The sequence below is a fragment of the Miniopterus schreibersii genome (assembly GCF_964146895.1).
Source record: "Miniopterus schreibersii genome assembly, chromosome: 2".
NCBI classification, from domain to species: Eukaryota; Metazoa; Chordata; class Mammalia; order Chiroptera; family Miniopteridae; genus Miniopterus; species Miniopterus schreibersii.
The window spans coordinates 15,069,938-15,096,830 of record NC_138102.1 but is presented as its reverse complement, the minus strand read 5'-3'; the positions used below and the strand labels follow the sequence as shown (position 1 = coordinate 15,096,830).

The 26,893-nt window shown below is 40.6% G+C and overlaps 1 protein-coding gene and 1 long non-coding RNA gene across 6 annotated transcripts in view; one reads left to right on the top strand and one right to left on the bottom strand.

The window, feature by feature from the left end:
* RBPMS (RNA binding protein, mRNA processing factor) overlaps positions 1 to 26,893 on the bottom strand; it is a 159,957-nt gene that overhangs the window by 122,563 nt on the left and 10,501 nt on the right. The gene's annotated exons all lie outside the window — the stretch shown is intronic.
* Positions 9,119 to 15,346, top strand: LOC308553447. The gene is made up of 3 exons (XR_013998249.1): positions 9,119 to 9,289; positions 14,581 to 14,746; positions 14,883 to 15,346. It is a non-coding gene; the product is annotated as an uncharacterized lncRNA (long non-coding RNA).

Genomic DNA, 26,893 nt, shown 5'->3' with positions numbered 1-26,893 from the left:
TGTTCTAGAGCTTAGTAACTTCACAAGGAGTTAGCAACCATTTGGACCAGATGGATATGCGTCGTCTTTGGACGTTTGTCCCTTAGAAACATGTTTCGTGACCTTTTTCATTTATGGCATTTAGACTTGTTTAGGTTATAAATTCCTTGAGGATGGAGATGTCTTCTTTTCCTTGCCACACAAGATCCCTTAGTAGCTGGTTAAACGGAATTCCATAAGCTAGTCCCTAATAGAAAAAGTTTCACCTGTAGAACTAAATTGTGTGCAGGCAATGTGTGTGATTGTTAAGATCGTCTAATGTAGCTCCCTCATTTTACTGCTTTAGAAAGGTAAAGTGACTTGTTGGTCCAGGACTATAAATAGTGTTTTGCCTTTTTCTTTTTAAATTGCAAACAAACTATAGGCTGAATCACCTCAGAGCACTCACTGCCTTGGTTAAGCACCACCTAAGATTAATGATGGCAGAGTCATTTTATTCTTGAAAGAACTCATACTTGAAAGTCATCACTTAGATAACATATGTATACAATGGCAAAAATCAGGTCCTGGGAGTTCTAGATCAAGTCAGTAAGTATAATAATGAGTAGATAATTATAAGAACACCTATCATTTCATGAACTCCTCCTATGTTGACCCGATCCCATGCATACAATATCTCACATAATCATCCCAGTGATCCTGCCATGGCAGGTATAACTATCCTTGGTTTACAGATGAGGCTTATTTTGCCCAAAGACAAAGCTTCAAAATACAAGTGTGGATTTAAACCCAGGCCTGCCTGACTTAAAAGTCCATGCACTCTCTGCTATGACACTTTAAATATGTCTTATGGTTCCTCAAAGCTGTTCCAGTTCTCTAGGACCACATTTCTGGGTGTTGGGAAAGGCATACACAATAAGAAAAGTGGTACAGTTCATTGCAACAGGGAAGAGCTCAGAAAGCCAGGCCCATCAGGGTTAGAGTCCCAGCACCATCACTAGCTGGTTCTGAATCATCAAGGCTCACAGAATAAAGAGGTATTAGGAGAAGCTTAACGGGGTAAATTTTAAGAAATGAAGTCTTATTGAATAAGAGTTATTCATAAATCATCGCCTTTCAAATTCAGAGCAGAATATAATCTTCAAATGGAACCTAATAAATTATTCCAAACTACATATGACAACCCTAGAAAGAGAAAACTCACCTCCGAAAAAAGATATTTTAAAACGCAAACATAGAGAACTCTGTATTTCGCCTCCCTTGTGGGTGTTTATTTTGTATCAAAATTAAGTGACCATTGGAAGAATAAGTTTTTTCAAAGTTCTGGAAAGTCATCTTAAATTAGGCCCCGGAAAGAAATGGAATCTCTTTTAGTAATGACTCTTGTTTTCTTTGAAAGTTCATGTTTGGGTCAGCCAAGTTTTAAACGGTAAAATTATATTGCTGTGTTGTTAGTCAAGTTTGGGGGAGGGGTGGGGGTGAGGCCTCTAGCTATTTGGATCACTGCAGGACAGCTTATCTGGTTTCTATACTGAAAAGGGTCTATTCTTAAGCAAAAGACAATCATTTTAGAGGAGCAGAAGCTTGCGCTGGATTTCTATTGAATGTTCCACCTGGGAAGACTCAAGAAAAGTCTAGTTCTCCAAATAAAAGCTGTTTTCAAAGCTTGTGTGATTTTTCTTGGCTCAATGGAATGTGTAAGCTAAAGGGTTTTCTTTTGTTGTTTCCCTATGTTGCAATTCAGCCAGATAGAAAACGGTTGTGTAATGATATTTTTCTATTTATTTATGTGTTTGTTTCTTCTTTGCCTTGTTCTAACAAGAGTAAAGTCGTAAATAATAATAAATTCAAACTATTGCCAAGTTATAAATGAGCCAGAAGCTGTACTTGCTTTTATTACAATAGCTATTACCCTGATCTTAAATCACTAGTCATAAACCCACCCGCCACACTCTCACACTCTATTGAAGCCCACCTGACATTCACACCACCATCTCCTATCCCGCCCGTAACTCCTTCATGGAGGTAGTTGCTGCACAGTTACAGGAACAAAAAAAGTGGTTTGGTAGATAGAAAGGCAAAACAGGTAACTGACACAGGTAAAAGCAGTAATTCCCGAGGGATAACAACATTTCACTCCAGGAAAGGATTTAAGTAGCCTTGGCACCAACACCCTCCAGGGACACTGAAGAAAGTCAGGAGCACCTCCATGGTCAGTGCTGTGTCAGTACCAGGTCACCAAGAGGGCCTGCTGACAGGTTCCTGCTTCAGAGTAAAAAATGCAATGCAAATGAGATGCAGGGCTAACTTGTTTGCCGTTTTCTATCTAACCAAAGACTGAGAGCATCTCGTCAGACAATGGGTTGAAAAATAATTACTTTTTGACTGGGCAGTCACTTTGTTTAAACTACAGTAACACTTCAAATTACATTAATAAAAAAGACTGAACGGTTGGAAGAAAAATGGTCTTTGAAAAGTACAGTTTTAAAAAATATAAACTCTTAAAACAACAGAACTGTATCATTAGTAAGTACACTGATATACACTAGGATTGAAAGAGATGCAAGTGAATGAGTAGGCCTTGGTTCGTTTAAAACACACATTAATTTAAATATTAAAAGTACATTATACCTACAAATTATTATTCTGCATTGTAATCACCTGCTTCATGTTTCGTTCCTCTCACCAGGTAAGCAAAGGGCCTTGTTTTGTCTTTACATTTCAGCAGCTTTCCCAGTGCCTTGGAGAAAATGAACTGTAAGAGGCATTTTTAAAACTCACAGAACTTTCATCTACATCTATGTAAAGTAAATGAAGATGAGGCAGAGGCTATAATTTGGGCCTTTTAGAGAAACCACTAAATACAGTGTTAGCACGTGTCCCTCAAAGACTATCCACTCAAACATGTATAAAAGGGTTGCTGCGTGCTTGCTGCACATGATCATTTAATACCTGAGATAGCTCTCAGGAACTCACACACTACTCTCTTCATACAGCATTTAAATACCAGTGATTTTTAAAATGCTGTTGTTACTGCATTTCTGTTCTTTGATATGATATACTTTGCAATGTACTTTGGAGGAATGAATCAAGTTATTAAATAACTTACTATAAAGACTGGTTTTCTGAAACATGTGCCCAAAAAGTACACTTCAGGGAATCACACAACAAAGCCACCCTCTTTGCTTTCAGCTCTCAACTACCTTGTTTCACATGACAGCATAAAATGAAGACATTCAACTTCTTGTACGTATTACCAGTTCCTGCAAGTATACAGTGTACTAGGCATAATTCTCTTCTCTACAGCGAACAGTGGCAAGCAAAGGGACTTCCGTGATTTCACATTTTTTAAATTGTGAAGTTTCTGCGTAGATGCTGTAACCTATACAGTTATAACCTACAGTGTTTTTCTATAAATCAAAAGTTACTAGAGCTCAGGAATTTAACTTATGTTACTATTATTTAATTTCTTCTAAAACTCTCTCCCTCTTTCACTTTGAAACTAGTTGTAAATCACAAACTGACCTATATTTTGAAAAAGGAGACAATAGCAAATGTATACCATTTTTTAAAACATGGAAATCTGGAGATAACAGTACAATTTATTGGACTACTGAGCTGAGAAACTATGTAGACCTCAAGAAGCCAACATATGAAAGGAAATAGCTGCGCCAAGCTGATGAAAGGGATCTTGCTGGGTGACTTGAAGACCCGATCGCTAAGAACATACTTGAGACCTACTGTAATTGGCTAAACTTTGATTACAAAATAAGATTACAGACTTTTATATTTCACTTACAAAATTTGGGGATGTGTATATCAATCACTGGATGAGGTGGTTAAGGCTTCCAACACTGTCATTAGCTTAATTGTTTTGCTTTTTTAAAAAGGGAAAACTAAATACCCTTCCGGGAGGCCTGGATTTCACTACTTTTCATTTAGGCAAAATTTAGTTATAAGAGAACAAGGAGATACTGCTTGGAAGTCTAGGAAGGCTTTCTAGAAGCAAGCTGTGTGCTTGACAACAGGCACTTCTGCAGACAGCAGATGCATGGGCACCCCCCTGGTCAGCCACATGGCTGTCCATGTGAAGTTCATGTGAGGACAGATGGCACAAGCCTGTTCCCACTTCCATATCCATGACAGTGTCATATGGCAAATCACTCCACCTATTTTTACCTCAGTTTCCCCATTTGCCTACAGAGAAGCAGCTAGGTTAGTGAAGCCTTCCAGTTCTAAAACAGTATTGTTAACATTTTTTACTTTTGTGGGATGTGTCTATCCTGCCTGCAAATAAAACACACTACGGAAAGAACTTCGATGACATTTTTTTTTCTCACCATGTCTGACTTGTCTTAGAAGCAAAAGCAAATGTTTTTGTGATTAGGTGTCTCATGGATTCTCCCAAGGCTGACATTACTCCTGGGGCCACACACGGTGGGGACCTCACACTTTCCAAAACTTGCTGGGGCTGCTCTGAAAGCAACTTGAAAAACACAAGGTTTGCCCAGCCAGGTATAGCTCAGCGGTTGAGCATCGACCTAGGATCCAGGCGATTTGGGTTCGATTCCTGGCCAAGGCACATGCTCAGGTTGCGGGCTCGATCCCCAGTTGGGGGTGTGTAAGAGGCAGCCAATCAATGACTCATCACTGATGTTCTCTCTCTCTCTTGCCCTCTCCTTTCCTCTCTCTGAAATCAATAAAGATATATATTTTTTAAATGTTTCCTTTAAAAAAGCCAAGGTTTTTGTTTGTTTTCAAAGTATATTTTTATGGATTTCAGAGAGAGGAAAGGAGAGGGGGGAAGAGAGAGATCAATGGTGAGAGGGAGTCATTGATTGGAATACCTTCTGGATCGTAGGTCAATGCTCAACCGCTGAGCCATGCCGGCTGGGCTATAAAAACAAGGTTTTGAACACATTTAAACTATAACTTTAAAATAGTGTTCACTGTTTTTAAAAAAAAGTCATATTCCACAGTACCTACTTCAAATTGACTTGAAGCCTTCATGTAGAGGATCGTTAACATTAATACAAAAATATGATGGGAGTGTGTCTTACCAGGCGTCTCGGTGCCCTACAAATGTTAAATTGACTTAATCTATGCTGGGATTAAAGCTTGGAGAATACAGAATTGAGTACATTTCTTTAATTCTAAATCATGTTATCTCCGATTATGGCTGGATCATTTTTAAGAGTTTTTCATTCACCCAATAATAGCCCTGCTTAACATTATGGTTAAATGTCATGGTGGTTAGCACTTGCTGAATATTTTACCATGTGCCAGGCACAACATGCATCAATCCCCCCCTCCCCCATCTCCCAGAAGCCTACAGATGAGGAAACAGAGGCACAAAGTAATTTCATCACAAGGTCACAGGTCAAAGTATGAATCCCGGCGTTCCAACCCCACAGCCACAGCCCACTTTTTTAAACTCCGGATGGCAAACATGTCTAGCACCTGACACCGTGCTGGGTGATCAAAGATGATTAAGACAAGCACTTGGTTTACGGGCAGTGGAGTCTGCCAAACATAAAAAATAATTACAACATGATATGTATGCTGTAACTCAGGCCTTTAAAAAGTGCTGTAGCAACAGAGGAGAGACTGCCAGGAGAGTTGAGCAAGGCTTCTATACTTGAGCTGGGTACTGAAAGATGGGCAGGCATTCCTGGGGTGCAGGAAGAATGGACGGGCATTCCAGGGAGAGAACAGAGGTGAGTGAGCTCGGGGAATCCAGTATGGCCACCGGCAGGTGAGAGGAAGGCAGGGCAGGAGGGGGGAGATTTTACAGGCTCGCTAACTGGATCCCTTTCTGCCTCTGGTCCCATGCGGCTAATGGTGGCTAGAAAGCAGAACCCATGTGACAGTTGTCTCCCATAGTGATGATATGTGGTGGGGTTTGAGGGAATGTGTTTTCTTCTGAGATTTACTTCCCCAAAGTCTGGGAGACTTTAACATGCAAACAGTCCTGGAGTATAAACAAGAAGGTAAGTATAATAAACCAGTTAGCTGAATTTTAGAACCAGGCTATCATGGCAGAGGATGGTGCACAGAAGGGAGGGGCGGTAAACTGGCTCCCACAATTAACTGCCATATACTCTAAAGCCTAGGTTTGTGGGCCTTAAGGGGTTATGAACAAAACCATGTGTGTGCATGTATGCATGTGTGTGTGCGTGTGTGTGTTTTCTGGGGAGAATGCCCATAGGTTTAACCAGATTATTTTAGGGATCAATGACAACCCTGCCCCCCGTCCCCGCAACCATCACTGCTTTCCAGCAAGCTTAGAGCCAGACCCCCATGCATCTTGTAACACCTGGAGCAACCCTAAGACAAAAAATTACTGCAAGCAAAATGAGAAAGCCATCCCCCTCCTTTCCTCCCTCCCTCTTGGGCCTTACTTGAAACTAACAAATACTTTATCTTCAGACTGTGCAAAAAGGCCTGTAAGATCAGAGATAGTTATGTTTGCCTAACTTGACTCAGGTCATAATATGCAAGCCTGCCACCTACTCATGACCCCACATGTTCAAGATTTACCAGTAAGGTATAAACCCTCCAATTCGTAATTAATTCTCCTAAAGAAAACCTTGCCTCTAAAAATGGTGAAAACCGCAAGGAAATGCAAGAAGCCAGATTCACAAGGCAGGTACTTAATTAACTTCTCTGAACTAATATTTAAAAGAAAATTTAAAAATAAACCACACTTAAGTGAAACTCACTTTAATTTTCTACCACAAGATTAAAAGGATGACTGCCCCCTGAAGACTAAGAATCACTGAGGAGCCTGCTGGGTGTGGCTCAGCAGTTGAGCATCAACCTAGGATCCAGGAAATTGAGGTTCGATTCCCGGTCAGGGGGCATGCAGGAGGCAGTCGATCAATGACTCTCTCATCATTGATGTTTCTATCTCTCGCCCTCCCTTTCCCTTCCTCTCTTTGAAATCAATAAAGATATATTAAAAAAAAAAAAAATCACTGAGGATTCTGAACACGAGAGACTTTATTTACAGATGGGCAATTTGGCCCCCTGGCGGAACATGAATATTGGTCCAACATCTGTCATCATCACATCTTACATCAACGGCATTTCAACATATCATAATTCTTATGTTGTCAGAACAGCAGAAGTCTCTACCACTGTTCAACCCCGTGGTTAATCCTTGAAAGCAGTGCACAGGTCAAGGGAATACAGGCAACTTTTCATGAAACAGAAAGAGAAGCCTTCAGGCACCAAGAGCAGAGTGGTGGTTAAGAACACTTGCTGGAGTCAGCAGCTGCCTGGGTCCAAATGCCAGCCTGACAACACTGGAGCTGGGTGAGCTCAGGCCTGTTACCCTCTCTGGTTACTTCACCTATAAAATAAGGGCCATAGTGATCCCTCCTCACAGGATTGTTACGAGAACTCATTAAGTTAATGTTTGTAAAATGTTTAGAACAGTGTCTGGAACCTAGTGTTTAACAAATACATGAAATCTTACCAAAAGTCCTTGGTTAAGGACATAAGCTATTTCAACAAAACCGAAAAAGAAGACAAGACATTTTCAGTAACATGACTATATCCAGAGTTAACCTGTCCAATGTGAAATAAAACACTAAAAATAATCGCTACAGTGCAAATAGTTTAACTGTCAATAGAACAAAAAATATTTAAAAATCAGGGAATCAAATTAAGAGAGACATTTATTGAGCTCACTGTGCTAGATGTTGGGAATAAAGAAATTAAAATTATTCTACATACACAATGCATCTTTAAGCCACAGGTATAGAGAATACTGCCAGAGCAGGACTCATCCTTATATACATTGCTATACATTGAGGAACCTCGCCTTTACTTACCTGTAAAGGAAAATGGACATTTCTATAGAAGTAAGATTGGAGTAACAAGCTGCTATTTAATAGTGGCTAATGTGTGTGTTCTCTCTGGGAAAATAAAATAATGCAGGTGTGTGTGTGTTTTCTCTGGGAAAATAAAATAGTGCAGGAGTGTCAAACTTTGGAAACACAGAGCCATATTTCCAAGAACAGAGAGCACAATGACATTATTGTAGCATCAACTGCTCGTATTGTGCCTTAAAATTTACTCTGAAGTAAAAATAAGAGCTTCCTTTCTCAAATTCTGTAGACCCTGTGTCCCATGTTATGTATATATCACCTTGTGATTCCATGAAGAAGACATCACTATCCTCTTCTTTAAAAATAGATGAAGAAACCAAATTAAGGTTTAGAGAGGTTAAAGTTCACCCCGTCAACAAGTAGACTATGAACCTAATTATGAATCTAACACAACCATGTATCATGAGTAACTGATTTATTTATAAGTAAGTTTCCAATGTCACAAATGCTGGGCTTACTGACCTCCACACCCAGTCTCATTTCACTTCTCAATGACAATCCCCTTCCAAATAATAACAGTAATAATAATAGAAGCTTTGCACTTGTTGAGCATATTATTTAAATTCTATTGAGGCAAGCTTGTTGTGTTTTTTTTTTTTAGGCAAGCTTGCTACAAATATTGCTACAATTCTTATACAACCCTATGTTGTAGATTTTGTTATTGCCAATTTACATGGGAAGAACCAGCCTCAGAGAAATCAAGTAATCTGCCCAAGATAACACAGCTGACAAGTGACAGAGCCAGGACACGAAACCGGGATTCCAAACCTACACTGCGGACTCCAGAGCCGAATGCACCATGGAGAAATCAAAAGCTCACCTACGTTCTCCAAATGCAATCTGGGGGAAACTCTCCCTATTCACCACTGTGCCATGCCTTTCTTCTCAGCTGACCCATGCGGCTTGTCACGGAAAATCTGAACCTCAGATACTCTCTTTCCAAGAAGTCCCCCACCAATAACCAATTAACTCTGCAAATTCTCTGGTCCTGAGAGGCACCAGTGGACCCAGATAAAAGTAGAAATGAAGAACTGAAAGAGAAAGGAGAGGTAAAGGGGGAAGAGTGTAAGAAGAAATGGAAGGGAAGTGGCCGGTTCTCCCAGGACAGGTTTTCCCTCGGCCCCCTGGAGCCCCTCCCACACTGGAGAATGGACACAGGCCTAACCCAGACTTGTCCCACGCTTCCCGCTTCCAGACCAGTCCTCACTCGTCCCCTAGGAGGCAGCTAGGCAACTAGACCCGACATACACAAAGGGGAAAGAAGTGCCAAGCCCTGCCACACAGGTCTTCAAACGAAAGCAGAACAGATGACCTATAAATACCCACAAGGTGACCGGAGCACAGGAACAAAGAGATAAGGGACAAATATTGCAGAGTCTGGATCCCCAGTGGGGGAAAGAATAAAAGGAGCCCTGGTAAGACACGGGTGGTGGGCAGAGGAGGGCACAGAAAGGCTGGGCTGGGAAACCGGACAGCAAAGCCGATGGCGATTCAGTGCCCAGAGCAAAGAACAGCCGTCCTTTTAACACGGCCCCCAGGCTGGAGCCCAGGCTTACGGTCTCTGAGCCAGGTCCTGCTTCCCAGCCCTACTCTGGATCGTTGAAATCAGCAGGTAAATGACCTCTACAAAATCAACTGTGAAATTACAAAGGGGCTTACTGCAGTAAACAGCATTTCCTGTTTACTGAATTCCTCTAGCACAAATAGTAGACAGAAAGAAGTATTTATTGAAAATGCACCTTTGTTTCAGTAAAACCCATCCATTCAATACCACAATTAACAAAACTGTGATACTTACAATTATAAAAGAAGGTACATTTGTTAAGTATTTTTCCTACGACTTCTTGGGTATGAGTTTACATAAGAAAAAAATGAGGCCGATGAGCCCAAAGTAGAAGGATTTCCAAAATCTACCCTCAGATATATCAAAAATTTGTACAGAAGTATACATTTGGATTTCTCTTGTACAGTAAAGTTCCTTCAAAAGAAGTGCTGTGGAACACTCTCAGGCCTAAACAAAGCACAGGTTTGTGTATAAAATAACAGTATTTAATCCTACACATCCCAGCCCAAATGCTACTGCTTTTAAGAACCTTTCCTGACTCCCTTCCCAGTGATTGCCTTATTTTTATGTCTGTTATAGTTATTAGACTTTTCTGACCTTGTGTTTAATACCTTCTACCTGTTCCATGAGTTGTCCAAGGGCATTACAATGGTTGACACATAATAGGGACCTAGAAAATGTCTAAAAAATAATCTATGTGATGTTGTGCTTCCAAATTTAAGGACACTAAATATTTAGATATGACATTTGTACCTTAAGAAATTTTTAATGGGGAAGAAATATAGGTTGTCCTCCAAAAATGTATACACACTTTGAATAATTATTAATTTCAGTGGGTTAAATCTGGGGGAAAAAGCAACATCAATTGAGCTATCAGCTGGTAAGTGTGTATATATTTTTTGCGGACACTCTGTATGCAAAAACAAAGGGCAAAGACTGCAGAGGACTCATGAAAACATCACCAGAAAGAGGAAGCCAGATAATGCCTACATTTTCTTTAAGAAATTTCTTTAAAATTATTGCTGCAGATGTGCCTGTCCAGAACTAAAGTTAAATTAGCCTGGTAGCTGCTGTCTGTTGATAATTTTCTTAGTGCCAGGAAGTTGGTGAGTACGTGATTAAACATGTTTCCGCCCTTAGCTCCACCCAAGATGCTATCAGTTTGCTAAACAGAAGGTTCTGCAGCTTACCAGCAAATACGACACTCAAAAAACTGAAGGAAAACAAAACAAACTGCCAAATTTCATATACGTAATCCCAAACTAATTCTAAATCCCCTTCCTTCCATGCACTTTTATTCATCTTCTTCATAATAGAGCACAAATTTAAAGCATAGGCAGAAAATAAATTAAAATTGGCTACTTTGTGACTTCAAATATTTACTATATAAATATTAATATGTTATTATATTTAATAAATACAGACTTTGTGCCCCCCCCCAAAACACACTATCTTTTTAGTTGATGAAATGAAAAATCCCCAAATGGAGTTCTGCTAAAATTTAGAATTATACCCAGTCAGTTCAGAAACTGAGAAATACTTTTATACATCATGGAAAATGTCCCTATCTAACGCTAGTACCTTAAGTAGGTCATTTCACCTTTCTGGCCTTCAGTCTCTTCAATTAGTGATTTGTCTCTTTTAACTACAACATTGTACTATTTTAAAACTTTTTTTTTTTTTTTTAAACATATCTTTATTGATTTCAGAGAGAGGAAAGGAGGGGGAGAAAGAGAGATAGAAACATCAATGATGAGAGAGTCACTGATCGGCTGCCTAGCCCAAAACCTGGGCATGTGCCCTGACCAGTAATCGAACCCCGATCTCCTGGATCCTAGGTCAATGCTCAACCGCTGAGCCACACCCGGCTGGGCTTAAAACATTTTTAAAAAACATTTTGAAATGGGTTTGGACATCTGGTGAGGTGAGGAAAGTCCCCCTTCATAGTTCCTCTTTTTAAAAATTTTCTTGGCATTACATACATTCAAAAGTCCAGTTGAAGTTTAGAACTAGTCTGTTCTTTTAAAATTACTTTGAAATTTTTATTGAAACTATTTAATTTGTGAATTAACTTGGAGGAAATTGATGACTATATAATACCAATCCAGGAACATAGTCTTTATCTTCATTTATTTGGGTCTTCTATGTCCTTCAGAATATAGTATTCTTCCAGTAGTTCTTACAGATTTGTTTTTACTGCTGCCAAGAATGGTATCTTTTTCATTATTGGTGTCCTAGTCATCATTTCTAACTGATTAGTACTGCTTTCCTATGGTAGTATGTTAAAAAAAAAGGGGGGGGGCAGGAAAGCCCTGTGAGTTTGTGTTTATCTTGTCTGGCTACCTTTCTGAAGTTTGTTGTGAGTTCTGATTTTTTTTCAACTGATAATTTTTTTTAATGGGTAATTCTACATTTTCTAGTCAGATAGTCACACTGATACCAAATAATGACAGCTTGGCTCTATCCTTAAAAGACAAGCAAAGACTAGGGGGGTAAATAGTTCCAAATACATATTACAAAGTATATACATTAGACAATGCTCACTATGTAAAGAGTGCCTAGAAATCAAGAAAGACAACCTAATAGAAAATAAAGAACATAAGTAACCAAGTTGTCTAAAAACTAAAACCAGTAAACACATGAAAATTTTATACTTCATTAAGAATACAAATTAGAATAATGAAATGCTTTCTTCAGCCAATGATTGCAAAGATAGTATCTGATGTTAGAAAGAGTATGATGAAATGAACTCTCTAAATGAGGTTATAAATTAATTAGTCTCTCTAGAGGGCAATTCAGCCTTACCTATCAAAAAATTAAATGCACATAGCTCTTTCATCCAGAAATTCCATTTCTAGGAGTCTACATTATACTCAAGTTCTAGAGTTAAAGAGTAAATTATAAAATAGCATATGGTAGGGCAGGAATAGGGTGGAGCGGGTCGGAGGGGGGGAGGAACACCTGTATTACTTTCAACAATAAAGATAAATTTTAAAAAATAGCATACAGTAAAAAGAAATCCTTAAAGATTCCTTAAATTATCCAAATATACATATAGTTCATTTTTTCAAATATGCATGTAATAAACATAAATATAGATATTTATCTATGTACATATCATAACAAGAGACAGAATAAAACTTCATATTTAACTACATAGATGTATATACAGTAGGAAGTATAAGTTAAATGCATATAAATGCAACTCTAATTCACTATTAAATAACCAGCACACCTGTGTCAGAAGATGTATATGCAAAGATGCTTGCTGCAATAGCATTAGTAACAACAAAAATACTAAAACTGAAGTCAGTCATTGGAAAATGGTAGATTATATTTGATACATTTATACAATGAAATATTATGTAGCTATTAAAAAGTATGAGCTACATTCTGACACAGAAGACCTAATTTTTATTATCAAGTTAAAATAAAAACAGGAAGCACCCTGGCTGGGTGGCTTAGTTGGTTGGAGTGTCACCCCATACGCCAAAAGGTTGCAGGTTGGATCCCCAGTCTGGGCACCTACGGGAGGCAACTGACTGATGTTTCTTTCTCTTTCTCTGTCTTTCTGTCTGTCTGTTTCTCCCCCCCCCCCGCTTTCCCTCTCTCTAAAAATCAATAAAAATAATTAATTAATTAAAAACAGGGAGCAAATCATATGTATTGCATGTAAGTAAACATTTTTATTTGCATCTAAGTACATAAAAAGGTGTATATTAAACCACTAACTGTTATTACACCTCTGGAACAAGATAGGGGTAAGAGATTGAGGGGGAAATTAAATTGCTGCATGTACTTCTATATTTTCACATTTTTAAAAATCATAAGTACTTATTACTTTGTAATTTATAACAATGGAAAGAGGGACTGTGGTATTTATGGTTTTTGCAACCTTCTAGAAGTTTATAAAAAACAGGTTTTCTGAGTATCTCCATGTTGGTGTCAGTCACTGATGATACATCAGTTACTTGGTTCTGAGTAATGAAGACTCACTGTGGGGTGCAGACAGAAAGCAGACGGCATCGACAATTCCAAACATTTTGGTAAAGGCTTAAATACCCAGTCAACGTGATCTATTTTGTTTTGTTTCTATGTGAAAGTAAAAGACCTAAACATTTTAACAAACTTTTCGGTGATCACAAACACGACCAAAAGATTTTATTGTAGTCTTATATTAGGTAAAAAGATCTGTCCCTTTGAAGAACCACCTACCCCCACCAACAGAAAAACAATAAATGAAAAACAGCAGGAGGGCAGAATACGGGTAATAGAGTGGATCTATAGGACTGGAGAGCAAAGAACATTCTATTTCCTAGGGATTAACATTTACACAAACACTGACTCCATTAATGGAGGGCCTCTTCTACCCTTTATCATTTTGTTTAGTTTATCTGGCCAGGATAACGCAAAACAAACCCAGAATGAACAGGGACAAAGCTACTATATACGCAACTCTTCCAACTCATAAGTCACTAGTATGTCCAGAAACAACACTCTATATCCTGGCTCAGAGAGATTTCCCAACTCTGAAAATCCCACAGTGCAATGTAACATGACTTGGAATGTTACAAAAGGGATTCATTGCATTACATTAAAATTTTGCCCCATACATTATAAGTATAAAACTAACACAAAACCAAACTGACAAACCTCAGAAGCACTTATTTTAGATGAAGAAATCAGATGTCCTTCCCTCTGCGCAATGTGCTTCCCACACAGTTCTTCCCAGGAGTCATCCTTCAAAGTTCAGCAGAAAAACGAGCTGAAATACTGCACAATTTCCACACGCCAACCACTGTGCTGGTACATGCACTGCCATCTAACACGCCAAGCAGTAAACGGCGTGGTCCTGGCCTAGGTTTTCACCAAGACAGAGCCATCACAGCCTTCCAGCCAAGCCCACTCCCAGGTCTGTCCTGACCCTTCACCATCTCCTTGAAGAGTGTTCCCAAAACCTAGTGTCGGCGTGGTTAATCAATAAAAATGCTTACTGAAAAATTAAAGATTGATGGCACATTATCAGAGAAGTGAATGGCAGAGTCTGCAGGAGAAAGTGTCACGGATGAGGCTATCTGGCAAAGGGACATAGTCGAAGGTTTTAAACAGGGGAATGACAGCATATTTCCATTTTTTTGAAAGGTTAATCTCACTGTCCTGAGGAACACAGACTGCGGGGAGGCGAGGCCGGAGACAGAAGGGTGTTTCCGAGCTGGTGCAGCAGCGCACAAAGCTCTGATGGTGGCCTCAACCAGGACGGCAGCAGGGGAGACGGACAGAAGTCAAGAGATTTGAGAGGTGTGGGAGGGTAAGTTGTTGGGTTTGGTGATGGACTAGGGAGGGAGAGGGAGGAGTTGGGTACCTGCAGGAAGGGTGATTGGAGATGTGGGACACAGGGGAGCAGGTCTGAGGGTCCTGAAATCATTTGGGTTGGTATGTTTAAGGCGTATGGGAGACTGCCAACCTGAGGTGGTGTGGACACTTGGAGATTGGAATCTGGAGCTCAGGACAGAAGCCCAGGACGAAGAACATCATCCGTGGGACTACAGGATAATGAAGGCGCAGGAAGGAAGTCTAAGGAATATTACCATTTAAGGACCAAACAAAGGAAAAACTGACAAGGCGAATGTGGGGCCAAGGAGGGAGCCAAGTCCATGGCATCACTGGAGCCAAGGAAAGGGAACGTCAAGAACGGAAAAATCCGAAATGTAAAACCTGTCAGTAGTGGGATAACAAATGGTTGTTTTTGTTTCTTTCCTTACTACTTTTCTGTATTTTCCCAGGATCCTCAATAGACAAGTATTTTGTTGTTAATCAGAAAGAAGGAAAAAAAAGTAAAGAAAACTATTATAGAATTTCTAACTGTAATGATATCTCCATAAATTAAAGGGCCACAAATGGTCTATCCAGAGGGCATGTGTTTTGAGTTCGTTCGGTGATCTTTCTGCTCCAGCCTGGTGACCAGTGACACACATTGCCCAGCCTCCGGGCCAAGGTCTGGAATCCCAGCAGAGCGGAGCTGGCTGGCCTGCACGCAGATGGTCCGGTGCCCTTGGGTTCATCTGCATACTGTTCCAATCAAATGAGCTAACCAGTAACAGACCCTGCCCACTTTGTCCCACTTCCCACCATTACTAAGGCCAAAGTTCCCCAGCTCTGCACCATTTCCTATAAACAAGAGGTTGCCTATAAACATTCATGCAGACACAGGAGGTCCAAGGCTCATCAAAAATATTTGTCCACTGCCTCTAAATAGGATTCATGTTTACTTACAAGGTACTTGCCCTGGCAAACAGAATGGTATCATTAAAGAAAATGACAGTGACCCACGGAGCCAGCATGGACAGGAACCAGTGACTTAATACCCATTGTTCTGATGACACTAAAAAAAGGGGATTATGACCAAGATACTTCTAGAGGTCAACAAGGATATGAGAAATAATATTCTAACCTTCTACCCCTCTCTCGACCCAAAAAACCATTTTGGCATATTTTACACCATTCGCCTTCACAGCACCCTTCTGGGAGCACGCTTCACATATTTCTCATTCTCTCTACTTTTTAAATCAACAAACTCAAAATAACAGGGATGATTTTATTTGACATCAAGGGATCCAGAAAGAGATGGTGGCTCTTCTTCCAGAGAGACACAGGGATCAATTAGAACAATGTAGCCTACTTTAAACAGGGAAGGGGCTCCAGACCCAACCCTGGCCTTCAGCTGCCTCCATGTTCAAGTGAGGGGTTTGTACAAAAACACTTCGTTGGTTCCCTGCAGCTCAAGTGAAACCTATGATGGCATAAATCTCTATGTCATTATACTGACAACCCGAGCAGGAAGGAAAGTCTTTAAAGCTGGTGTTCAAGAATGTAAATTTCCATGTTTGCATACTAATTGAAAAGCCGTGTCTGTTTCGTTGAAGGAAAGTGAACACACTTTTGTGGTAACCTATATGAAATATCTGGGCATTTTCATTCATCGTTTAAAAATATGGAGCACGATTAGAATGTTGTTTCTGCTATTTCTTTTTTAAATGCTGTATGTAAACGGGTGTACTTCAAAATAATTTTGGGATAAGTAGTCTACCTTTCCAGGAAAAGAAAAGTTAAGAATTTAACTTGGGCTGGAATATTTTGTGCAAATGGATTTTACTATACTTGGTTTGCAAAGGAAAAGAATCACAGTGATGGGTGCTAAACATAGATGTAATAAAGCTGAGGGCAAAGTACTTGTGAGATGACACTAACAATTAGCAAAAAAGTGGCATCACCAGCATTAAAATAGGAAATCTGAGCCCATTCTGGGAACACAGTCCCGGGCTGCCACAGCCTTTCAGCCTCCCAGCTGGCCCAGCTCCCCAGCCGAAGGCCCTCGACCCCAGTGGACAGCCTTATAAGGCAACTCTGCTCACAGGGAAGATAAGCACAACACGAAGCACTTAACATTTCCAGAGGCCTCGACAAATATTAACTCATTAATTCTCAGTGTTCTGGAAGGACAGAGGAAGAAAGATACCTGGTTAATTACAGTTAATCATGGCAACGTGGGCAAGGAGCTGGCCACTCTCCTTGGGGGCCTGGTTCAGGGCCAGACGCGCCTCGGTTTTGTCAGGAACTCAGTAAACGCTTTCCTACTAATGAACAGGAAGGGGAGGAAAGTTTCTCAGCTTTGATGGTAAGCAAAGAACAGACTTCCCCCCTCACCCTCTATCCCACCGAGTCTCCACAAAATTCCAGTCCTTAGAATTATTAAGACTCTGAAGTCAACAGCCTTGGAAAGGGGCAAGATGCAGGCAAGGGTCTGGAGTCAAGACCTAGCCCCCAAGAGGGGGTGAGACTTGCTCTCCCCAAGTTGGTTTCTATTTCCAAGGAGACACTTAATATACATCCTTTTACTTTCACAAATTAATGTGGCAATAGTGTCAGTACGAAATCAGACAACAACCTATTCAGTAGAGGATTAAACAGCCTCATTAATTTTTTAAAAAATTAAGAAAATTTCAATGTAATAGTTATCAAATAATGTTTACTGAGAATCTACACTGTATGACAGGTGCTAGAAATACAAAAGAGTAGTGTGTGTATATATATATATATATATATATATATATTTTTTTTTTAAGTCACTCAGAATGTAAGCTCTTCTAGAATCTGAAGTCCCCACAAAGGCAAGGCGCTTAGTTTGTCACTGATTTATCCCAAACTGCGTACTATATGGCTGGCACATTGTAGGTAATATCTATCTATCTATCTATCTATCTATCTATCTATCTATCATCTATCATCTATCGAAATATATATATATATATATACACACACATATATAATTTTTTTAAATAAACTATCTTTTTTTAAAAAAGAGTTCAAGGTCAAAAAAGCAAACATTTGTAGATATGCATGAAAAGATATATAATTAAAAATACTAGGTACCACATTTAGTATGCTAAATCGGAGACTGACATAATAGTCCCTAATAAGTAGGAAAACCCACAGGGCAAGCCAGAAAGAAAGGAAATGTAAAGGCATGGAGAGGATGGGAGAAAGCACTCTAGGCACCTGGAGGTAGAATGCCTTTGTAAGAACAGGGCACCCAAAAAGGGGCAACAACTCAAATGTTCATCAACTGGTGAATGAAGGAACAAAATGTGTCATTCAGTACAACAGGAATATTAATCAGCAATAAAAAGAAAGTACCAATTCATGTACAACATGGATGAACCTTGAAAACAATACTAAATAAAACAAGCTGGGTACAAAAGGCCACATTTTGTATTACTCTGCTTGTATGACATACATAACAGACAAATCTACAGAGACAAAAAGTGGATTAGCAGTTGCCAGGGGTTGGGAGTAGGGGGTTAACAAGCACAGGGGTGTTTTTTTTGGGGGGGGGGATGGTGGTAGTGAAACTGTTCTAAAATTAAAGTGATGAATTGTACACTTTAGAAAGGTAAATTTTAAGATACCCTATTGAAGGTTGAATTATACCTCAATAAGGCTGTTACTTTAAAAAAAAGAACAGGGTACCCTCATTGACTAGCTGCTGTGTTGGAGGTTAAGGAGAGAGAGTGCCTGGGGGCAGACGGTAGACACCAAGTTTGGAAATGCAGGGAAGGGCCTGATCGTGTGGAGCTTTAAATGTCAGCTAATAAAATCTGGATCTTACCCACTAACTGCTCCACAAAAATGGTGGTGGACGGAGCTCTCCAGTCTTCAGACCACTTTCATACACATTGGATCCTTTGATCAAGGAGCCTCCAATGTCTCCAGGTGCTACCTGATTAAGGGCAAGTAACACCTTTGGAAGAGGAATTTGCCATTAAGGTTGAAGAGAGTTCGGGTGAGTGAAAGTCGGTGGAGGCTCTGAAGCTCTAATTTAGAGTCCAGACAGGTGAGGTGGAAAAGATGGGAAAGATTAGACTGTGGCAAGAAGTCAAAGACCACCCTGATTTTCTGAAAGTAGACATGCTATTTATAACCGGGGTGACTCACCTCCTTGAAAAGAAGTGGCCACATTATTGATCACTGAGGGTTTAGGCAGGTCCCATATCTCAAATTCCTCTCTCCTTTGAAGGCAGCATCCTAAGAGGCACGGAGCTCAAGAGACCTCTTGATCTCCTTGGAATAAATTTCTCTGAAGAAAGAGTACTCCAGACTGGCAGTGAGGTTTAGTGTAAGATGACAGATTTTGAACTGACTGCCCAGGTTCAAATCCAGGCTTTGCTGTTTATTAGCTGTGACCGAAAGCACGTTATTCAACAATCTGAGCCTGAGTTCCTCACCTGTACATCAGGCAAATGATGGTCGGTACCTACCAGACAGTGTAATGAGGACTGGAAGAGTTAACACACATGAAATGATGTGAACAGTGCCTGGAACAGAGTAAACAAGATCCCCCTTTAAACACATCAACTCTGCCTTTCCTTCACAGCACTTATCAGTCTGTAAGTCTATATTTACTTGTGCTTTTATTTAACATATACTTCCTTACTACACTGTAAGTTCCGGAAGGTCAAGGACAATGTCTCTTTGCTGCCCATTGTATCACCAGGGCCTAAATACAGCAGGAGCTTAATACCTTTGGAATGATTATATCACCTAGGAATTAAACATTCAGTTTCGAAGGCCATGAGCCACCACGACTGATAAACAGCAGTGCCAGTCTGAATGGGCAGAATGAACACACAAAGAAACATGCCGTCACGGCTTCATCAAGGAAGAGAAGGGGAAACAGTCAAAGGGGAAAACACTTTCTTTTTTCCAGTATGCTAATCCAGACAGCTTGTGTGGCCTTGCAAACCTAGCTTAAAAAACAACTTAGCATACTGACATTGGGTTCTGCAGGTTGTACATCTGTCACCTATGGCATAGGCCCTGGTTGGGGAACCAATGACAAGTGACAAAATTCTTTAAAATATCCTCAGATTTTACCATTCATTTACTACTCTGTTATTCATTAAAAATTAACAGCCAAATGAGGCTTCTCCCTGCCACATAAATATGCCACAATCCTTCCTACATCCAAACTCTTATGACAGTGACACTCTCCTACCAGTGGCCATTTCTTTAGACCTATTTAAATCTTACCAGTTCATTACTGGCCCATCTCTTTCTTCCACAGAGCCTGTTTTACTCTCATCCACAACGACCTCTCTGTTTGGATTTCTAAGCCCTGCCTATATTACACAATGCTGTCAATTTATATAGACTGTTTTCCCATTGTTTTGTGTTGACTGGGTCCTTCCAAGTAGGCAGGAAAACAGCTTCTCTGTAGACACTTCTACATTCTCACTGACTGGCCAAGACAACCCCGGCTCGAAGCTCATCTTCAGTAAGAACAAATGACTGTACCCCAAGGGCATCAGACCTCTTCACCACCAATCAATGTTCTCTTCACCAACTCCTTCACCACCTCTCAACTGGAATCAAAGATTCAAAGAAAAAAAGGCATGTTTTTATTTTATTTGCAAAAGAGTTTCCAGTCCCTTTGACAAAGGAGCTATGTGCATATACGTTCAGTATTATTTCATGACCTCAATAGAAATTTACCCTGAAATACTGTTAGATTAAACGCTAAATGAGATGCAAATTCCATTCACATGTACCAGTCAGGATGAGTCAAGACTGAGGTTTCTATTACATCTGCTCACTTCCTAGAGTCACACTCTCAGAACATGTGTGTAGGCTTTGTGGAGGGTGTGTGCTCTGCAGGAATGTTCTGTTAACAATTAAGGAGACCTTGAGGGCTGGGGTTAATGGTGATTGCCCGGCCCACATGGAGAGACCTTAGCTCCACGCCTCAGACAGTATTTGGCTCTTGGTATGCTGTGGGCATCCACAGTGAAAACGCCCCTTGGGGGAAGATAAGAACACTCTGGTGGCCGGTAGTGCAGATTCAAGGATACATTTGGCAGCTTCTGCAGTGGAGCTCCAGGCCCTCTTCCTCAATTTATTGGGGAGAAAAAGGAACATTTTCACTAGTAGTGCACTGCAGGGTCCACACCTTTGTTTTAACTGTATCCATAAAAGTTCCTTCTAAGGATATGACTGGCTAGCTGTCCACCAAAACTGATGTCAAACTGACCCATGTGTCTAAGAGTGTTTCTATCCACACCTCAAGAGCAAAGCGACCACGTGACCAGAAAAGTGGAGCTACAAGGATCTATCCGCCAGTTCTGACACGCTTCTACAATATAACATCTCTGAAATGGGAAATGAATCTGACAACAGAGTTTAATTGGCAGTGTTGTTAGTTCCCCTGACAAATGCTGAAACTGCATCAATGAAAGTTTGTACATGCACACAGAACCACCAAGGTACTGGTCATCACGGGTCGTTAAGTTTGTAGCCAGCAGTATCTATCACGGACTTAATATACAAGATCACAAAATCAACACTTTCATTATGTTCAATGAACTCAGGAATGACATCTCCAGAAATTACCTGCTAAGTATTTTAGTGCCTATAGCATTACCCGAAACAATTGGGCAATGTCTCGAAATGGGGTTAAAAAAAAAAAAAAAAGAGTCAACATGTAAGACTCAGGTGTTGTACATATCAGATTGGGATATTAATTCTGAGTGACAGACATCATATAAATGTGAAAAGTTCCACAGCGAAGAGCAACCCTTGAAACATTTTAAAATTGCAGTGTAAGGGGACGCAGGAAAATGGGCCTGCTGGTACTCTCGGTGGGAGTGTAAGTTAGTACAGTGCATCTACAGAAGATTTGGCAATAAACATCTGCCTTAAGAAAGAATGTATGCCCTCTGACCCAGAAATTCCACTTCTAAAAGCTGAAGCTAAGGAAGTCACTACAGTGTATGCAAGGATTTAGCTAGAAGGATGCAAAGCACTGTTTACATCACAGAGCTGGAAACAAACTACACAATCAATAATATCCACTGGCATGCAAAGATGCTGATCACATTGTCAATTGAAAGAAGTCAAATGTAAACATTATCATAGTACAAGCTCATTTTTGTTAAAATAGAGGGGAGGGAGGGTGTGAGGGGGTGTGTGTGTGTGTGTACACAAAGAGAAAAGGGCTTTTAAAAGATACACTGGTTGTGGAGAAAGGAACTGAGAATTGTATGTTTCTTCTTTGCTTACCTGTACTTTCTGGGGGGTGAGGTGGGGGGGATAATGTAGGTGGATTTGCCAGTAAGAAAAAAAAAGATTTTGTTTAAAAATTAAAAACAGTGAAAAGAAACAGGCACAATGTGACCCAATTAGGTAACCAAATTGCTTGGGAATCTTGGTAGCCTCAATCCTAAAAATGAAATTAAAAATCCAATGGATTTATTATCATTATTTTATCTTAATCTTAAAATAGAAGCAATACATCACTACCCTTCCTTTGAGAAATGCTGGGAGAAATGACCCACAGAATTAAGTGCAAAACGGGATGTAAAATATGCAAAAAATCTCCCAAGCGATAATCTCTGCTGTACACCGGATCTAGGCTGCTGCCCACTGCTATAGGAGCGGGCACTACAAATGTCCAATACAACAAAAAACTGCATTAATATCCCCGAGCTTCGAATAAAGGGGAACCACCTCAGAACCTTACAGTATGCTTACTGTCTATCCCACCGCCCTGTAGGAGACATTTCCTAATTCATATGACGGCAAATTCATCTATTAGGAGTAAGGAGAAAGGTGAGGAATTTATGGCAGGCTTCCCAAGGAATATGATTGCACTTGCATTTTGGAAAATATAATACTTATTAGGTTTGTGGAGAGATTTCGGAGAGCACTGGAATGAGTGGGAGGACCCAGATCAAACTGCTGGATTGCTATGCCTGGGTCCCCAGCACTGAGCAGCACCCCAGCTCGGCCTGGACTGACTTCCTCAGTGTAAAAGGAAAAACAACAGTGTTGTTGACTTCAGGATAAGCCCACACCAATAGCATTTCTCTATAATCATGATCCATGATTTACAATAATAGAAATGAGCAATTTGGGGTGTTCTGAAAGGGAGAGGAAGAGGCAGTTAATGGTTAAAGCTTCTCCAAGTATATCTGCCAAAACCAGAAACTAATAATATTCCAAGCCCCACAGCACTTTTGAGGCTTTGCTCTCTCCCCACTGACTTGTTTTTGTTTTGAAGATAGAGAGTCAGCAGGTTGGGTGCACTATGACCAAATGGCAACAGATGCGGGTCTTGCAAAGGGCAAGACGCTTCCCCCTTTGATCATCTAAGAACATGGAGAGGATGGACAAACTGATCCATTTCTGACCAGGACGTTTTCACCAGGACCCAAGGTTTACCAGTAGTTGCATGAATGTGAAGAGCTACAGACAAAAGCTGCTCTTCCACCCAATGAAACCAGACACACTCCATTCCTAAATCCATCAAAACTACAAATGAACCTACCTAAAATATGACAACTGCGAATGCTTGGAAGGCTGAAGCAGAAACGATTATCGATGCAAAGAACTTTAGTGCCATATACTGCACAGTTCTAAGCAGTTTAATGTAGAGATTATCATTCATATTTTATTTTCTTTGTAAAAATACAAGCAGTGTTATAAAGATAACTGGAAAACAACCGATAACTAAATGCAGAACATATGCTAAATGTATACTGCTTATTTACCTCCAAATGAATCTAAATCAATATCTATTCCCACATCTATAAATTAATAACACAACAGTATTTCTCAAAAGTTTATGTGTCAAGAAAATGAGAAAAGCTACCAACACATCAGACACTGGGATTTTCAGTGAGAAAAATTTTTCCCTAGATACCCTGGAATTAGCAATGATCACATCTCTTTTAAACGATACGGCACCCCTCTCTTCATATTTCAGGACAATTAATGTACAAACAAAACCCTTTCATACTGAATCTGAGCATCAGCTTTAATCTTACCTCTGTTAAGTAGCTGGCGCTGTGAAGTCAGTAAAACGACTTTTCTAACCGCCCCCCCAACATACAGTACTCACCAGATACACCAGCAGGCCTTTCTAAAAATATAGTTACAATGTAAAGCCAGCAGTAGTGGTGTAATGATGTGTTTTCTTTGAAAAGATGTTTGTCTTTTCAATGTTCTGAAAACTTAAGTAAACCACAAAACCATTTTCAACAAAATGTGTGTTTCTAATTATTAGTGGGAAGATTTATATTCCTGGGGGGGAGTTGGGGGGAGATGGTGTGCCTGGAAGAGCAGTTCTCTGCTGCAAGTCAACAAGAATTTACAAAGGCAAAATAATTTTGATAAGACATAACTACTTTCCTAGCAAAATAAATTCAGAATCCTGCTGTACAAAGACGGACACAGTGAACAGTCACTTCCAACTGAAGACAGGGAGCATCCTTAAGTAGGGGCAAGGCCTGCCAGTTCATCTAGGCCCACTAGCTAACAGCAAGGATTACGAATCCTGGGTAGGGCAGAAGCCACTTCTACTACCAGGTTGTTGGTTTAGATTTAGAAAAATAAAGACAGTAGTTAACACAGTTTTTCAAATCTTTGATTTATTTATAGGGTATTTACTAGCAAATCACAGCACCCCAGTTTTTACTGATGGAGAAACAGATCTTAGAAAATCTTTCTCCTCCGTCCCCCATTCAGTTTTTGTGCATTTTGCTGGTGATGGGTCTTTCAAGCGAAAGCTGAAAGCCAAGGTCAAAGCTAAATGTCACAGTGGGTATGATTCTGCCCAACCTGGTCCCTTCTTGCCTCTCGGGGGTTAACACTCTCCTGACGAACTCCTCTGGTGCTCAGGGTTGGTGGCTCCTGGCACTTGGACCCTTGGAGAAAAGTTCAGGAAGGAACCTTCTCCTGTCTCCTCCCCCATCAGAATGGCTAAAGCGGGGAGATTAATCTCCGAGCTCTGGTTTTCTGCATAATCCTCCTCAAAACAAAAAGACAAGCAGGATGGGACTTACAGAGTCCTTTTGTTTAGACACGGTCATTTCCTGCCCTTAGTGCACACCCAGAAACTCCCACCCATTTCTCAAGGAGAGGCACTGACTTTCTTAGCAAAAAAACAAAACAAAGTTCAGGCTTAACACCATTCTCCCCAAACAGCCTCCCCCTCCAGCCCAGGTGGATTTGGGCCAGCCAGCCACCCAGCGCTCCTGTCACCTGGGGGAATGGAAAGTGGAGTAAGTGGGGAAAGGGAGTGGAGTTTGTTCTAAATGCACAGCAGGCCTTGCCTGTCCAGTCCCTATATTTTAGTTAAGGAAACGAGGCCTCAATGACTTGTCAAAGATAAAACTGCTTAAATGACTTGTCCTGGGTCCCTCAGAGAAAGAGAAATAATAAGAAAAAACAACAACAAACGAGGAGTGCTGATGATTTGGTCAAGAACTGACTAACATAAGGATTTATGTACCATTGGTCCTAAGACTATCAGACAGTGGATTACGGTGAAGTTGAAAAAGTTTGCTCAAGGTCAAGTATTATGACATGAATGCCACAAATGGGGATTATCCAATGGCCACATTTTCACGAGTGCATCAGTGTGCTCCATTAACAGGCAGTCGGATGACCGAGGTGATGGTCTTTCACCTGAAACGTCACCCGTTCTGCTTTACAATGAATAAAAACAGCTCGCGAGTCCGTGAGCCTGGCCAGTGGGTGTAAACTGTGGCTGTGAGAGCCTCCGCAAGGGTTCACAAAACCCAGAGGCTGGCTCCTGGCTACCCCACAGGTGCCTGAGAGCCGGATTTGTCCAGCTAAAGCCTACATTATCTCGAGCTACGTGCGTTTTTACTTTGTAGGTAAACGGAGGGAAAGAAAGCACATTGAGCTGGAGGCTAGACTAAATCACAGGACGGGGAGTGCTAAGTCTCTCCAAATCAATTCCACCTGGGCTACTAACGTTAACCCTTTGCAAGCCAACAGTCACATCTGCAGAACAGGAATCCAATTCATCTTCCCTACTTTTACTCGTCGCCCCACGCCAGGCCCACATTTCATTCCTGGCTCTGTGAAATTATGTACTAGGTTTCCATTCTAACTGGAAAAAGGGAAGGAAGGAGTCCTTTATGTGTGAAAAACTGTGCATAACCCCTAACCACTCCCCTTCCACTCCCCCCTCACCTCCCTACAGGACTTGCTACCACCCCAAATTTCTGCTTAAAAGCAGTGATAATTGTATTTCCTGATATAATTAAGTGGAGACAGGGTTCCAGAAATTATCACCTTGAAGGCAGCAATAATTAAAATTTAATCTAAAAACTGCTGGAAAAGGTTTATAATGCTGTGGTGTATTTGTACAGGCCTGAGTTTGGCAGGTTGGTTTGTGTTCTAGTCACTTAAAAATAACAAATATATCGAGCAGTTTCAGGCATTGTTCCAGGTGTTGGGGGTTAACCTGCCTTAGGACAGAGGCCCCGCAGCCTGGGAGTCACATTCCAGGGGTACAAGACAATTAAGTACACAGGTAAAGTCAGTGACCAAGGAATACAATACGGAAAATGAAAGAGAAGGGATGTAACAGTGGCTTGGAAAGTGGGGCTACTTTAAATTTGGAGGTCAGAGGTCTCTCTGGGTAACATCTGAACTGAGATCTGAATGAAGGACAATGAAGTCGCAGCCCTATAAATATCTGGGTATAGGGGTTTCCAGGCAGCCCGACTAGCCAGCACAAAGGCCCTGAGGCAGGAACAAGTTTGGCAAGTTGGAGGTACCTAAATAAGGCCCCAGCAGCTGAAGCATAATGAATGAGTCTGATTCCCGGTAGATGAGGTCAGAGACCGGCAGGGCCCCGATCACATGCACCACGGGAGAAATTTTAAGCTTCTACCCACCAGCTGTAAGACCTTAGACAAATTACTTAATATCTCAGAGCCTCAGTTTCCTGATCCCTAAACATGGGATGACAGCACTTCATTTGTTAAAGTGCAATGTTTAAAACAGAGCAGACACTACTCAGTAAATGCTTAATGAATTAATGTGCACAAATATCCATAAATGCTTTTACAAGTCTGATTATATTTTG